Source organism: Psammomys obesus, unplaced genomic scaffold (assembly GCF_907164565.1).
Source record: "Psammomys obesus unplaced genomic scaffold, mPsaObe1.curated_primary_1811, whole genome shotgun sequence".
Lineage (NCBI taxonomy): Eukaryota > Metazoa > Chordata > Mammalia > Rodentia > Muridae > Psammomys > Psammomys obesus.
The window spans coordinates 10729993-10745588 of NW_026585797.1; the positions used below are offsets into that span (position 1 = coordinate 10729993).

At 36.5% G+C, this 15596-nt stretch overlaps 1 protein-coding gene across 7 annotated transcripts in view; it reads right to left on the reverse strand.

Moving 5' to 3' along the window:
- Positions 1 to 15596, reverse strand: part of Lingo2 (leucine rich repeat and Ig domain containing 2) — a 1311965-nt gene that overhangs the window by 872417 nt on the left and 423952 nt on the right. For 6 of the 7 annotated variants that reach the window (XR_008719246.1, XM_055599280.1, XM_055599281.1 and 3 more), the window contains exon 3: positions 6420 to 6641. The exons of the other annotated variant lie outside the window; for it this stretch is intronic. The gene's annotated coding sequence lies outside the window, so the exon portion shown is untranslated. The remainder of the gene's footprint in view (positions 1 to 6419; positions 6642 to 15596) is intronic. 7 annotated transcript variants of the gene reach the window in all.

The window sequence follows — 15596 nt, forward strand, 5'->3', positions numbered from 1 at the left end:
CATTACAAGATGGCGCCGGCTTCCTGCTTCCTGGTTCTTCTTGCCAGCATTTTCGCGCTTCTTGCCTGCGCCGCCCTGCAGTTTACGCATGCGCAGCTTTATGCTAATGAGGGTTTAGGCTGCACTCCAATTGCCAGCCATATGCTTATGAAGACTTGAACAGAGCACCAATTACAGACGGACAGGTCGCGCTGCTGGCTATTTAAGCAGAGCACAACCCGGGGTTTGGGTCCTTCACCATCTGCAAGAAAGAGCTGTTCAATAAACTTGCCGCTGAAGAAATCCTCGGTTGTTGCGTCGTCCTTATCGGCAAAGGCCGCGCGCGACAATTGGCTCTGACATGAACTCAGTGGCTGGCTCTTTGATCACCTCCCCCTGATGGGGGAGCAGCTTTACTAGGCCACAGAGGAAGACAGTGCAGCCAGTCCTGATGAGAGTCAGAGGGAAGGGGAGGAGGACCTCTCCTATCAGTGGACTTGGAGAGGGGCATGGGAGTTGATGAGTGAGGGAAGATGGAAGGGGAAGGAATGAGGGAGGAAGCTACAGCTGGGATACAAGATAAAAGATATTATATTTTAATGTATAAAAATAAAAATTTAATTAAAAAAAAGAAAATGAACTGCATGAGAAATTTGATCTCTGCCTTCTTTCATAAGATTCCCTGAACTCTGCCCAAAGTTTGGCTATGAGTCTCAGTATTTGCTTTAATACCTTGTTTGGTAGAGTCTTTCAGAGGCCCTTCTCTAGACTCATGTCCTGTTCCCTGTTTTCTCCCTCTTCCCATGTCCATCCTCTTTGCCTTTCTGAAGAGGATTGATCATCTTATCCAGGGTCCTCCTCCTTGCTTAGCTTTTTTAGGTGTACAGATTTTAATATGTTTATCCTATATTTGTCTAATATCCACTTATGAGTGAGTATATACCATGTTTGTCTTTCTCCTTCTGGGTTACCTCATTCAGGATGATCTTTTCTAGTTCCCACCATTTGCCTGCAAATTTCATGATTTCCTTGTTTTTAATTGCTGAGTAGTATTCCACTGTGTAAATGAACCACAATTTTTGTATCCATTTCTCACTTGAGGGACATGTGGGCTGTTTCTAGATTCTGGCTATAATAAATAAAGCTGCTACAAACATGGTCGAGCAAATGTTGTATACTTTATCAACTTTTAGCTATATCCCTACAAGTGCTATAGCTGGATCTTGAGGAAGCACTATTCCTAATTTTCTGAGAAAGCACCAGATTGATTTCCAAAGTCGTTGAACAAGTTTACATTACCACCAGTAGTGGAGTAGGGTTTCCTTTTCTCCACATCTTTTCCAGTATGTGTTCTCAACTGAGTTTTAATCTTAGCTATTCTGATGGGTATAAGATGAAATCTCAGGGTTGTTTTGATTTGCATTTCGCTGTTGACTAGGGTTGTTGAGCATTTCTTTCAGTGCTTCTCTGCAATTCAATATTTCTCTGTTGAGAATTCTCTGTTTAGCTCTGTATACCATTTTTTAATTGGTTACTTGATTTGTTGCTTTTTAACTTCTTGAGTTCTTTGTATATACTGGATATTAGTCCTCTGTCAGATATAGGGTTGGTGAAGATCCTTTCCTAGTCTGTAGGCTGTCGTTTTGTTCTGACTACAGTGTCCTTTGCTTTACAGAATCTTTTCAGTTTCATGAGGTCCCATTTATTGCTTGTTGATCTTAGAACCTGTGCTATTGTTTTTCTGTTCAGGAAGTTGTCTCCTGCACCAATGAGTTCAAGGCTCTTTCCCACTCTTTCTTCTAACAGGTTTAGTGTGTGTCTGGTTTTATTTTGAGGACTTGATCCACTTGGACTTTAGTTTTGTGCAGGTAGATAAGTATAAATCTGTTTGCATTTTTATACATGTAGACATCCAGTTAGACCAGCACTATTTGTTGAAGATGCTATCTTTTTTTTCCATTGAATGCTTTTGGCTTCTTTGTGAAAAATAACGTATCTGTAGGTGAATTTCTGGCTCTTCTGTTTGATTTCATCGATCCACCATTCTGTTTCTATATCAGTACCATGAAGTTTTCATTACTGTTGCTCTATAGCACAGCTTGAGATCATGGATGGAGAAACCTTCATGAGATCTGCTGTTTGTACAAGACTGTTTTAGCAATTCTAAGTTTTTCAAAACCTGGAGGGGACAGGAGCACCAAGAGTAAAGCAACAGAACCAAAAAATCTGGGCACCAGGGTCTTCTCTGAGTCTGATACTCCAACCAAGCACCATGCAGATAACCTTAGAGATAACCTAGAACCCCTGCACAAATGTAGGCCATGGCAGCTCAGTCTCCAAATGGGTTCCCTACTAAGGGGAAAAGGGACTGTATCTGACATGAACTTAGTTGCTGGCCCTTTGATCATTTTTCCCTGAGCAGGAAGCCTTACCTGGCCACAGAGGAAGACAATGTTGCCAGTCCTGATGATACCTGATAGACTAGGGTCTGATTGAAGGGGAGGAGGACCTCCCCTAATAGTGGACTTGGAGATGGTTCATAAGAGGAGATGAAGGAAGGAGGGTAGGATTGGGGGCTACAGCTGGGATACAATGTGAATAAATTGTAATAACTAAAAAATAAATCAATAAAAAAGAAATGCGTGAGAACAAGAAATTTGTCTAGTTCATTTAAGTCTATAATTCAACGGATCCAGAGTAGGCAGCATTCACTCATTGGTTAAGTTAGCTATAGTTTCTGTATGCTTTTTACTCACTTATCATAAAATTAGTCTCTTCTCAAAAGCTTTAGTTTAAAGCTTTTTTATTCTATTTTATTTTAAAGCTTTAGTTTCTTCTTGTGACAATTCAGAGTGTGTTTGTACCAATCTTTCAACTATAAATTTGCATACGATTAGAATGAAGTTCATTATTTAAATATGTGTTTATTAGAAAAATACAAATGAGAAAGGAACTAAGAAGAGGAGAGGGTGTACATGCCAAATTAAAATATATAGTCATTATTTTTACTATGTGATTATCTGATTCTACTTTCAAATGACTCTCAATAAATAAATATTTTCATTGAAAATGACTTAGATAATGTTTTTTTCCATTAATGAATGCATTTGAATGTAAAAAAAGTGAAATATAAATGTGCTTCTTTTCAAACCCTCCTTTGGTGATATGCAATCATTTCCTATTGTTCTGGGTACATCATACTTAAGCTATGCCCTATTCACCTGACAAAATCAGGTTTTTAACAGTATGAAGGCTGTCTGTGCAAATCTCTATGCTTAAGGGCTCATTTAAATACTCAATGGCAAGCCTATCAACACAAAATGTCATATGCACAATCACCAGGAGACCCAGTAAGTATGTGTATTCATGCCAACTCTTTTACCAACTCTGAAGAGAGTCTAACACAAACTTTGAAAGAGTAAATTCTACAATAGAGGACTCATTTTCCAGGAACGTATGCTTTTAATTGTTTTCACGGTTTATACTTCAAGACCAAAGATATTCATGCCATGGAATCAAAGATAAAGGAGAGAAATATGATTTCTGTAATCCAAGATTCCAACTATGACATGATTGGGAAAAAATCCATCTAAGTGACACGGAAAACAAAGTAAGCAATGCTGAAGAGGTAAACTTTGTATTCAAATGTATGTCATGGACAATGCCAGTCTCTAAGTTGATTCTTATGACTAAGATTAATATCAGTTCTGAGTACTTACCAATGAAGAAAGAACTCTGTGTCAACAGAACGATAGGTAATTATGCTGAGGTCTTCCTCTTGGCTATGTTGCAGCAGAGTTTATCTGATCACTGACCTATTATGCTATGAATATAGAAGGGTTTCTACAAGTGTAATTATGAGCATTAGTGTATGAATGGAAGATGGCTCCATTGACTCTTTACTCCCCTTCCTTTCTTATTTTTTCCTTCCTTCCTTCCTTCCTTCCTTCCTTCCTTCCTTCCTTCCTTCCTTCCTTCCTTCCTTTCTTCTTTTCCCTTCTTTATCCTTCTTTGATTCCTTCACTTGATAAACATTTGAACATTCTATGTTGTTATATATGGAAAATAGAACAGCCCAAATGAATCAATCAGTGATTTTGTGGTTAGAAAATGAATGAACAAACTAATAGGTAAAACTATATTTTGCAGTAAACATTTTAAACCAAAGGATCAGGGTTTACAATAAAAGGTCTAACAATTGGATGAGTTTACGTCTAGGTGGCATTCTAAATGGAAACATGAAAAGTAAAAAACAGAAAAAAGAAAAAAAAAAAGTAAAAAGAGCCTAGACATAAACAACTCAGTAAAAACATTCCTGTGACATGAACAAAAAGGCCAGAAGCAGAAAGCTGCATTGTGTATGAGAACTGGAAGATAATCATGATCATAAAAGAATATATCATGGAAAACCCTGATATTAAAAAAAAAATATAAAGAAATGAAGGAGAAAAATATCATGGCTAGCTGATATATGTGCAGTATCTACAAATAACTACTGAAGCATGATTCTAGGGAGTATTTCTTCAAATATATTTTTCACGTTTTAAAAATTTATGTTTTTATGAATTACAGTTTATGCACTTTGTATCCCAGCTATAGCAGCCTCCCTCATCCCCTCCCAAACCCTCTCTCCTTCCCTTATCTCCTCCCATGTCCCTGCCCAAATCCACTGATGAGGAGGTCCTCCTCCTCTTTCCTCTGATCCTGGCCTAACAGGTCTCATCAGGACTGGCTGCATTGTCTTCCTTGTGACCTGGTAAAGCCGCTCTCCCCCCACCAGGGGGCAGTGATCAAAGAGCCAACCACTGAGTTCAGTCAGAGACAGTTCCTGTTCCCATTACTAGGCAACCAACTTTCGAGAATGAGCTGTCATGGGCTACATCTGTGCAAGGGTTTTAGGAGTTCTAGGTTATCTCAATGCATGGTCCTTAGATGGAGTATCAGCCTCAGAAAAGACCTCTGTGCCAAGAATTTTTTTTATTCTCTTGCTCTGCTTGTGGCCCTCTTGTCCCTTCCAGGTCTTCCTAGCTCCCCATTATTTCATAACATTCCCTGTGCACTACCCAAAGTTTGGCTATGAGTCTCAGCATCTCCTTTGATACCTTACTGGATAAAGTCTTTCAGTGGTCTTCTGTGGTAGGCTCCTGTTCTGTTGCCTGTTTTCTCTCTCTTTAGATGTCCATCCCCTTTGCCTTTCTGCATGAGGATTGATCATCTTACCCAGGGTCCTCCTCCTTGCTTAGCTTCTTTAGATGTACAGATTTTAGTATATGTATCCTATATTATATGTCTAATATCCACTTATAAGTGAGTATATACCATGTGTGTTTTTCTGCTTCTGAGGGATACCTCACTCAGGATGATCTTTTCCCACCATTTGCCTGCAAATTTTATGATTTCCTTGTTTTTAATTGCTGAGTAGTATTTCACTGTGTAAATGAACCGCAATTTCTGTATCCATTTTTAAGTTGAGGGACATCTGGGTTGTTTTTAGATTCTCACTATTATGAATAAAACTGCTACAAACATCGTTGAGTAAATGTCCTTGTTGTATACTTCAGCATGTTCGAATATATGCCTAGGAGTGCTATAGCTGAATATTGAGGAGCACTATTCCTAATTGTCTGAGAAAATGCCATTCTGAATTAAAAAGTGATTAATTCCATCTACCAAAATTAAATCAAGATCAGGTAAATATATTAAATAGCCCTTTATTACCCAAGGAAATAGAAGCAGTCATCAAAAGTCTCCCTTCCAAAAAAAGCCCAGGGCCAGGTGGGTTCATCTCAGAATTCTACCAGACCCTCAAAGAAAAGCTAACTCCAATTCTTTTCAAACTATTCCACAAAATAGAACCAGAAGGAACATTGCCAAACTCATTCTATGAAGCCACAGTCACCTTGATACCTAAACCACACAAAGACCCAAGAAAAAAGAGAACTTCAGACCTATCTCTCTTATGAACATTGACACAAAAATACTCAATAAAATACTTTCAAAACGTATCCAACAATGCATAAAAGATATCATTTACTATGACCTTCATCCCAGGCATGCAAGGGTGGTTTAATATTCAGAAATCCATCAATGTTATCCTCCATATAAACAAATTGAAGGAGAAAAATCCACATCATAATCTTCCCATATCTTTATGTTAAACACTTGAAGGATTCTGAGGGGTTGAGAGCCTTATAGGAAACACTATAATACAATTTTCTGTTAACATGCATGATATTTGAACCTAAAGCGGGGCCTTATAGACTCTACTAACAACATGAGTCCACTCATAACCAGAGAAAATGAACCACATTGTGAACTTTAAGATTTAGACTAAACTCCAAGTCATCCCAGTTCAACTTTAGCGGCAATTATTTATGGGTACAATTGTTAGACAGTCAAACACAAAGACATGACTAGAGAATATGAACAGAGACACTTACAATTAGTGTTAAATGTATAGTGTGTAGACCTCTTCCATCTACTTCCTGCTGATTAGGGTTGATGAGTCTTTAGGGGATTACCAAACTCAGTTGTCAGGATACCAGCAGTCCAGTCCAGAGGCCAACATCAAGCAGCAACACAATTCAGAAGCTCAGGACAAGTCAGAAAAAGCTGCAATACTCAGTTGGAATGCCCCAAGAAGTTCTCTGGAATGTTTCTCTCTGCAAAGTCAAATGTTGAAGTACAAAGATCAGGGCAGCAATGTCGATCCAAACAGCCATTCCTCACCATGAGTGGGCCTCTATATGTCTCCTCTCCTCAAAGTCTACCCATGGATGTTCCCAGCTGGCCAAAATCATGCCCCTTGAATGAAAGAGCTCACAGCAAAACATCATGTCACCCCTCACAAGTCAACCTACATCAAAACATCAAGTGTCCAGCTTGCAGCAAAACATCACATGAGAAAACTAAGCCTTCAAAGAAACCAGAGACTTCCACTTCAAAACCCTACTTTTATTATCTGTGAAAGGAGTCTAGGAACAAAGAATCTACTTGCTAAAGGTTTTTTGATTTCTTAGTGTGTAATTGACCCACCTCATAATTCAGAAGTGAGCAACATGAAGAATCTATTTCAGGACCTGTACAATGCTAATGTGGCCCCTCAGGTTAATTATATTTGTCAAGGATCATTTATCAAATGCTGTTCCTTTACTAATATTAGTGTGTCTGGTTGGTAATTTGGCATATGTTATCCAGTTTCTACTTTGTCACTGACTTCTTTGGAAATGGATTTGCAAGTTTTTGAATAGCAGAATGACAACAGAAAGTAAGCGTGTGTTATAATGTTCAAAATGCTAGAAGAAATGATCTTGTATTTGTTACCATAAGGGAATGGTACTTGAAGAAATAATTATGCTTAACCCTATTTAAACATTACATGATATGCATATACTCTAATACTCAGTATATCTTAAGTTACTTTTTTAACAAGAGCAACTTTTGTGACTTTATGGTTGTAAATCGAGGTAGGGGGTGTGTTCATGCTGGTAATCCTAGCAGTGAATTGACAGGAGGATAGACACAGGTATCACAACTGCGTAAATTCATAAAATGAGCTCAAGACCAGCCAAAGTGAATAAATACTTGTATCAGAAACTCAAAAAGAAAAAAAAAACTCTAAAAATAAAATAAAACCTAACAATATTATTATACACAATATAATACTTGAAATGAGAAAGTTTTAGTCTTCCTGACTTGGAAGATATTTAGATATTTATTCAGATGTTTTCAAGATTTCCAGATATTCTCATGAAGATGAATTGTAGTAACAGAGCCAGCAACATATAATGGACATAGTCTTTCTTTTTTCTTTTTTGTTACTTCCTTCCTTCTCCCTCAGTTCTACACACACCAGGCACCAAAGACACTGAAGATGATATCTATGTTTATATATAAATATATCTCCATCTATATCTATAATCATTATATCTATGTCCATTCCATTTATATATATATAATACAATATATATAATACAACATATAATATATGTATACATAAAATAATTATATGTAAATACAAGATTATATAATATAATTATATATATACACACGTATATATGTAAAATGTGGGCCATGTATGGAAAGCTTATCTACAACATGCTTAGAGGATCAAAATATACCTGCCATCTCAAGAGGCTTTTAGTTCTCACAAATTGGAGTATGTTTCCAATTGGAGTCCATCAGGACAAAGACTCACAACACCACGCAGGCTCTTTCAGGGGTCCTCATGTGAGAAGCTCCCTTCTGCAGTGGTGTTGAACTACACATGGAGATGTAGGTAATGCTTCAGTAGAGAACTAATTAAGAAAAACGAGGGAACAGAAATGTACGAAGTAACTCTTCCAATCAGTAGGTTTATTTGTTGTCTTTTCTTCAGAAGGCATAGATTCACTTTCCCTTGAGCCAGTTTCTATTTTCTCTCCTTTTGTAAAGTATCAACTTGAAATAGTTTGTTAATGGATTAGTTTATGAGCTCATTATATTTTCAGTATTCAGAACTTCCTTTAAAATGGCTGCATGTAGTTAAATGAGTAAACTCTGACTTCTATTTTTCCTTTTATATATTTTCATTCTCTTTGTTCTTTAAATACATCAGATGAAATGCAATGTGTTCAATTATCTCTGCTGTATGAACTTGGTCTTTATTTTATTTAATTGTTTAGCTTGGTATTTGCCTTTTTAAAAATAAAATTTATCATGACAGTAATAATCTATGTTCACATATACACCTGTTACTAAAAAAAATCAAAAATCTTTATGATATCATGATTAGTCAAGAAGGTAAAAATTCTGCATGAAATGAATTATACAAATTAATTGCATACTGTATATAGAATATTTTGATTTAACTAGAAAACTTTGAGAATATTTTGATGCCAGGTGCACTTGACATCCAAAAGTATGCCAGATCACGGAGAAGTTGAGGTTGATCAGTGCTCACTTTCCTCCAGAGGCCAGACACTAAAATGCTCAGCATCATTTATAATTGCTTCTGGCAGGAGATAAAAAACAGTCAACCATATAAGATGGCAACAGATGGATGTCTGTTTCACATCTTAAAACTAACACAGCAAGATAATCACACTTAAAAGTCAGGGATTGTTTTAGGAGGATTTTCTAAAATCCTTGATTTGGTGAAGACATGAACCAAAACTAAGTTCAGAAGACACAGGTGTATAGTGAAATAGCCCTTCATTCCATGTCCAAGAAAACGAATGCTTCTGACTCAAATATATTCCATATCATGCCAAAGAAAAAAAAAGAAATGCTTTATATTTAAGTGTATTCATTTGCTAATATTTCAATCAGATAATCACATACCATCACTAACTCTTAACTGTATTTGCTTTAAAATAATTTATATTTTAATAATTTCCTAAAATATTCTCATAATAATAAAATATAAAATGCACAATATCTCTTAATATTATGTCATTATTTAAATAAGCATAAGGAGAAATTATCTTGATGGCATAAGCTTGGTCATTAAATATACATTATGATGCTGTCAGTAAAGGAATAGAAGTGGTATTAAAACTATAAATGAGGAAATGATGACGGTTGTCATTGTTTTTAAAAAAAAAGGAAGAGAGGAATGAAAAATAAGGTCATAATTTCAGCAAGTAAAAATTCATAAAACCCACAGTATTCTGACAAAGTAGATTAAGTTTATTTTTAAAATGATATTAAATTTTAGATAATTTTAGGCTAAGAAGCTGTTGAGCTGGGGATAGAGATGACTATTAGCTCTTTCAAATTCTGCAAGGATAAAGTCCAAGCAACTGAGGTAGCAACTTTCATTTCTAGAGGAAGATCTCTCAGAGAGGATTTGCCTGAAATAAGAGTAGGCTGAGATCCAAGTTGAACACAGTGTAAACAGATTATACATAGTCACAGAACCCACAAGTAAAAGGATATTGAGCCATGAAGCAAACAATGAAGAAATATTTGCTAATGTTAAGTGTTTGTTTCAAAGATGGAATAGATTTAGCTTATCCACTCAAGAAATTCTTATTGAGAGAGAGGAGTTTAAGTGTGAGTGTAGAAAGAGACCGAAAAAAAAAAAAGCAAAAGACACTGTTGTCAGAACAAAACGACAGCCTACAGACTGGGAAAGGATCGTCACCAACCTTATATCTGACAGAGGGCTGATATCCAGAATACATAAAGAACTAAAGAAGTTAAAAAGCAATAAATCAATTAATCTAATTAAAAAATTAGGTATAGAGCTAAACAGAGAATTTTCTGTAGAACAATATCGAATGGCAGAGAAACACTTAAAGAGATGTTCAACATCTTTAGCCATCAGAAAGATGCAAATCAAAATGACCCTGAGATTTCACCTTACACTCATCAAAATGGCTAAAATCAAAAACTCAAATGACAACAAATGCTGGAGAGGTTGTGGAGAAAGGGAACCCTCCTCCATTGCTGGTGGGGATGTAAACTGGTACAACCACTTTGGAAATCAATCTGGTGGTTTCTAAGACAATTAGGAATAGTGCTTCCTCAAGACCCAGCTAAACCACTCCTAGGCATATACCCAAAATTTGCTCAAGTACACAACAAGGACATTTGCTCAACCATGTTTGTAGCAGCTGTATTTGTAATAGCCAGAACCTGGAAACAACCCAGATGTCCATCAACGGAGGAATGGATATAGAAATTGTGGTATTTTTACACAATGGAATACTACTCAGCAATCAAAAATAAGGAAATCATGAAATTTGCAAGAAAATGGTGGGATCTAAGAGAAAACAAGGAACAGGACAGAAGCCTACCACAGAGGGCCTCTTAAAGACTCTACCTAGCAGTGCATCAAAGCAGATACTAAGACTCATAACCAAACCTTCGGCAGAGTGCAGGGAATCATATGAAAGATGGGGTGTTAGTATGACATGGAGAGGATAGGAGCTCCACAAGGACCAAATATATCTGGGCACAGGGGTCTTTTCTGAGACGGATACTCTACCAAGGACCATGTATTGATATAACCTAGAACCTCTGCTCGGATGTAGCCCGTGGTAGCTCATTAACCAAGTGTGTTTCCCTAGTAAGGGGAACGGACTATTTCTGACATGAACTCAATGGCAGGCTCTTTGACCTCCCCACCCCACCCCCCAATGGAGGAGCTATCCTGCTAGGCCACAGAGGAGGACTTTGCAGCCAGTCCTGAAGATACCTGATAAGCTAGGGTCATATGGAAGGGGAGGAGGTCCTCCTCAATCAGTGGACTTGGAAAGGGGCAGGGAAGAGATGAGGGAGGAAGGGTGGTATTGGGAGGGAATGAGGGAGTGGGATACAGCTAGGATATAGAGGTAATGAAATGTAACTAATAATAAAAAGAAAAAAGAAAAAAAGAACAGAAGTAAAGGTCATCATTCTATTTGTGAGTGCGTGTTTCTGTGTGTGTGTGTGTCTGTGTGTGTGGTGTTCACATGGGTGTTTGTATATGTGTGCCTGTGGAAGCCAGAAATTGATATTTGGTATGTTCCTTGTCATTCTCCACTCCTATCTATCTATCTATCTATCTATCTATCTATCTATCTATCTATCTATCTATCTATCTATCTATCGTGTATCTATCATCTATCTATAGTGTATCTATCATCTATCTATCAATCTATCTATCATCTGTCTATCAACCTATTTCTCTTAACTAACTAACTATCTAGATAACTAGCTAACTATATACTTTGAAACAAAGTCTCTTTCTATACTTTGAGTTCACCAATTCAGGTACGCTGAGGTTCCCTTTATCTACCTATATAGTGATAGGTTTATAGCTGCCTTGCTTGGAATTTACATAGTTGCCCAGTATCTGAACTCAGGTCCTAAGCCTTGGCAATTGGCATCTTGCTGATTAGGCCATCTCTCCAACATCAATCTCATTATTAATAGATGAACATCATTTTCCTTAACCCATCTGATTTTTGATTGAAGCTCTCCATCAATTTGAGAATTTTAATTGTCTTTCATAATTTATACTATGCATTTATACTACCATAAAACAACAACTGGCATGGAATAACACAAGAGAAAAAAACTACATGATAATAAATTTCTCCTTAACGTAAAGAAACAATTTCTACCACTGCCAACACTTATAAAACCAAAATTGGAAACCTCTAAATTTGATACACCAAAGGACATTAACATGGCTTATCTCATTAGGTCTTTTCTTATTATTCCTTGAATTCTCCTAAAAAACTTCAAGTTTTGATAGCATATTGACTTAATGAAATTTTGTATCTCATACATGTTTCTATCTAGAAGAAACCTGAGTGAACTGAATTTTGATCTGGTGTGGTGATTATTAAATGGGAAACCTCAAATGGAATGATGGTAGTTCTCTTAGTATCTATTCCAGGGAGGTAGCATGAATGACTTTATATGTGCTGACTCATATATCATCACTCACCTTCCAAATTTCAATATAAGATTCATTATTATTTTTTCAACATCATTTTCCTTTGAAATCAGGAATTAAGGTATTCTCTGCAATTTAAGTGAATTGTGGGTGGGAGACCTAGTTTACAATTGGACAGAAAGTTCCATTTAGCATGCCATTAAATAATAACTATTCATAGTGGCTAATTTTACATCCGAACAATGTAATATCCATTATTTCAAGGGGTCCCTGCCTCTACTAATTTTATTCTTAATTTTTCTTCTCTGAGAATATTTTACCAAGCATCATAGGAGTTGCCTGGCAACTGCTAAGAAAAAATTCAAAGAAAGAGAGGTGATTTAATAATGAATTTAGACACAATCAGATCCTTGTAGAGAGAATAATATATGTCCTTTATTCAGAAAAAAATACTGTACCTTGAGCCATTTGAAATTTAAAAAATTAATAACTTATTGTGAGTCATGTATAATTAATACAAAGAGTGCAACATGGGATCTAATGAAAAGTAACCAATAAAGCTGTTAAGAATTGTTCTTTCTTATCTCACACTGCAATTGCTCAGCTATTAGATCACAGAGCTCATTACTATACTATTCTCACTAAAAACGTTGCTTTGAAACTTGTCTGTGATTGGAGGACAGCAATAAGAACATCATTCTTTATCTATCATGGCAACAGAGAACCTTACAGGTTTGGGGATTTGGTCGATTCACACTTGTTTTTCACAGCATTAAAGAACATAGAGCTATTTGAAGTGGTGGGAGACTATCAATAGTAGACAGCCTTTAGGACAAAGAAAAATTGGAACATTGAACTTAGTCATCTCAGGAAAGGGAAATGTTTTAATTTAGGGTTAAAAAAATTTCAGGTAGATGTGTGCTTTTCTAAAAATAAGACTATTCTGGATATAGATTACAGGCTATTTGTAACTATTTTAGCAGAAAACAAAATGCTTTGGTTGTACAGGCAATTGTTATTGCTGAGCTTAAGCATGTAGGACATTGAAACAGAAATGTGAGTGCCTCCGCATTCCCCTCACTCTGTCCAGCTTCTTCGTCCTTTGTTGTTCAGCTGGCCACATGATAAAAAGTGACTGCTGAGCCCAGACTCAGTGTTCAATACTCAAGACAAACCGTTTCTCTTCTCTCCTTCACTGTAGTGTACACAGCTTACAGCAACACTTGAGTTGCTCAGCTCACAGCAGCTGAGCGTATGGGCCTAAACTAAGCCGTTCCCATGGAGCCGAACAAATGCCATGAAGGGCAGGAAACTATCAACCACGGGCTTTGGCGTCTTTCTCTGATTTTCTTCTAAAACACTTTTCTCTTACAATTAATTATTTTGTGTAAGGACTGAGGGAGAAATGATGATGAGGTCATACAGATGACCTTGAAATCAAAGGTCTTTTAGGAGGAAATCCTCACATGCAAACTCAAATGTAAATTTGTTTTCTTCCTTCTGGATTTAGATTTTCTCCCCTCTTCCAATAGAGAGAGCAGTTGTGGCATTCCTAAAGCACAGGTCCTAGAGGGTAGTTAACAGTGAAGTCAGACCAGGGCCGAGTGGACAGAGTTTAATCACCTGTCATCTTAACTGCCCCCTCCAGGTAGGAACTCATTCTAGAATTAGTATGTAGGGACTGCAGGGCAGCTCTTGGGACTCTGTGCCTGTCACTCACCAATACAGAACCTTCCCAAAATGAACTTTCCATTTTGCATATTGAGTCATAATTCAGATGAAACAGAACTCCCATGCTGGCCCAGGAAATAGTAAACTGAATAATATTAAAACAGAAGCACTTGCTAGCTCCAAAGTACATTGTGTACCTCAAGTTTCTTCCAGTCTTTAATGATTTACATTGAAACTCCAACAGAGACACTTTCCAGACAAACATGTGTATACACACACACACACACACACACACACACACACACACACACACACACATATATATATACATACATACATATATATATATATACACACACACATATATATACATACATACATACACACACACACACACACACACACACACACACACACACATATATATATTTATCTGTAGGTCCTCAGATGAGAGCTCCTTGATTGGACTGGTCTTTGGACCATCATTGCATCATTGTCTAACTAAATTATTAAATCCACTAGTTTCTAACAGCTATGTGCTCAAAGTATAGTTCATATGATATCTACCACAGACTTTCTTACTAGATGCCCTTTCAAAATCAAATTTAAAAATCTCATTGTGGGAGGAAAGGAGGGATCAGGATGGGAGGGAGGGAACCACAGGGAGGATACAAAGCGAATAAAGTGTAAATAAAGAATAATAATAAAAAAAACCTCATTGTGGACTTAGTTATTTAGGAGGATGTAACCCTGAGTCTAAGCATGCCTTGTTTTGTCTTGTTGGCTCACTTGATTCTATCATCTTCTTCCATGGGGTGGTTTTAAATGAACTGTTATTGGAAGAAGTCACATGTGGAGTCCGGAGTATATAGGCATCATATCTGTGGATTACTTCAAAGAGATTATGATGATCACATCCATAGCAGTATTTGCATGTCTTCTAATTGGGTTCTGGAGTAGGGCTCATCTGCCTCAGTTGTGAGATCTAAATCTACCAGTTAATGAATGTTGAAAAGTTATAGCAATATAAAGAGTCAACTGGTCTTAAGGCTTATATCTTGGTTTTTCTTCTCTGTAAAATCAAAATATTGACTGGCATTATAGAGATACTGAAGAGATTAAATGATAAAATGCATTTCTCAGAATCTAATGCAAACTATGTATTCAAAATGAAAAGCAAAATTATATTTATCCAATAGAGTTCAGCAGGACTGCACATTAGCTTTTTATATGTCACCTAGAAGATTCTAGTTCTGAACTTCTAATATGGTAAACAGGAGATAAATACAGGTAATGGACAATGGAAATGTGGCTCATATTACTGAAAAAAATCAATTTTAAAATCTTAATTTCAATGTAAGTGACCATGTAGCTAGGAGAAAGTCACACAATACATTGTCCAGGAAGTGATTTGTCCTCTCCATTTACCACATACAGAATACAAAAACATTATATATATATATATATATATATATATATAATATGAGATATATATATATATAATTTTTTTTTATTCTGTATATGGTATATGGAGAGGATAAATCACTTTCTGTAGAATATCTTATGTTTTTTTTTC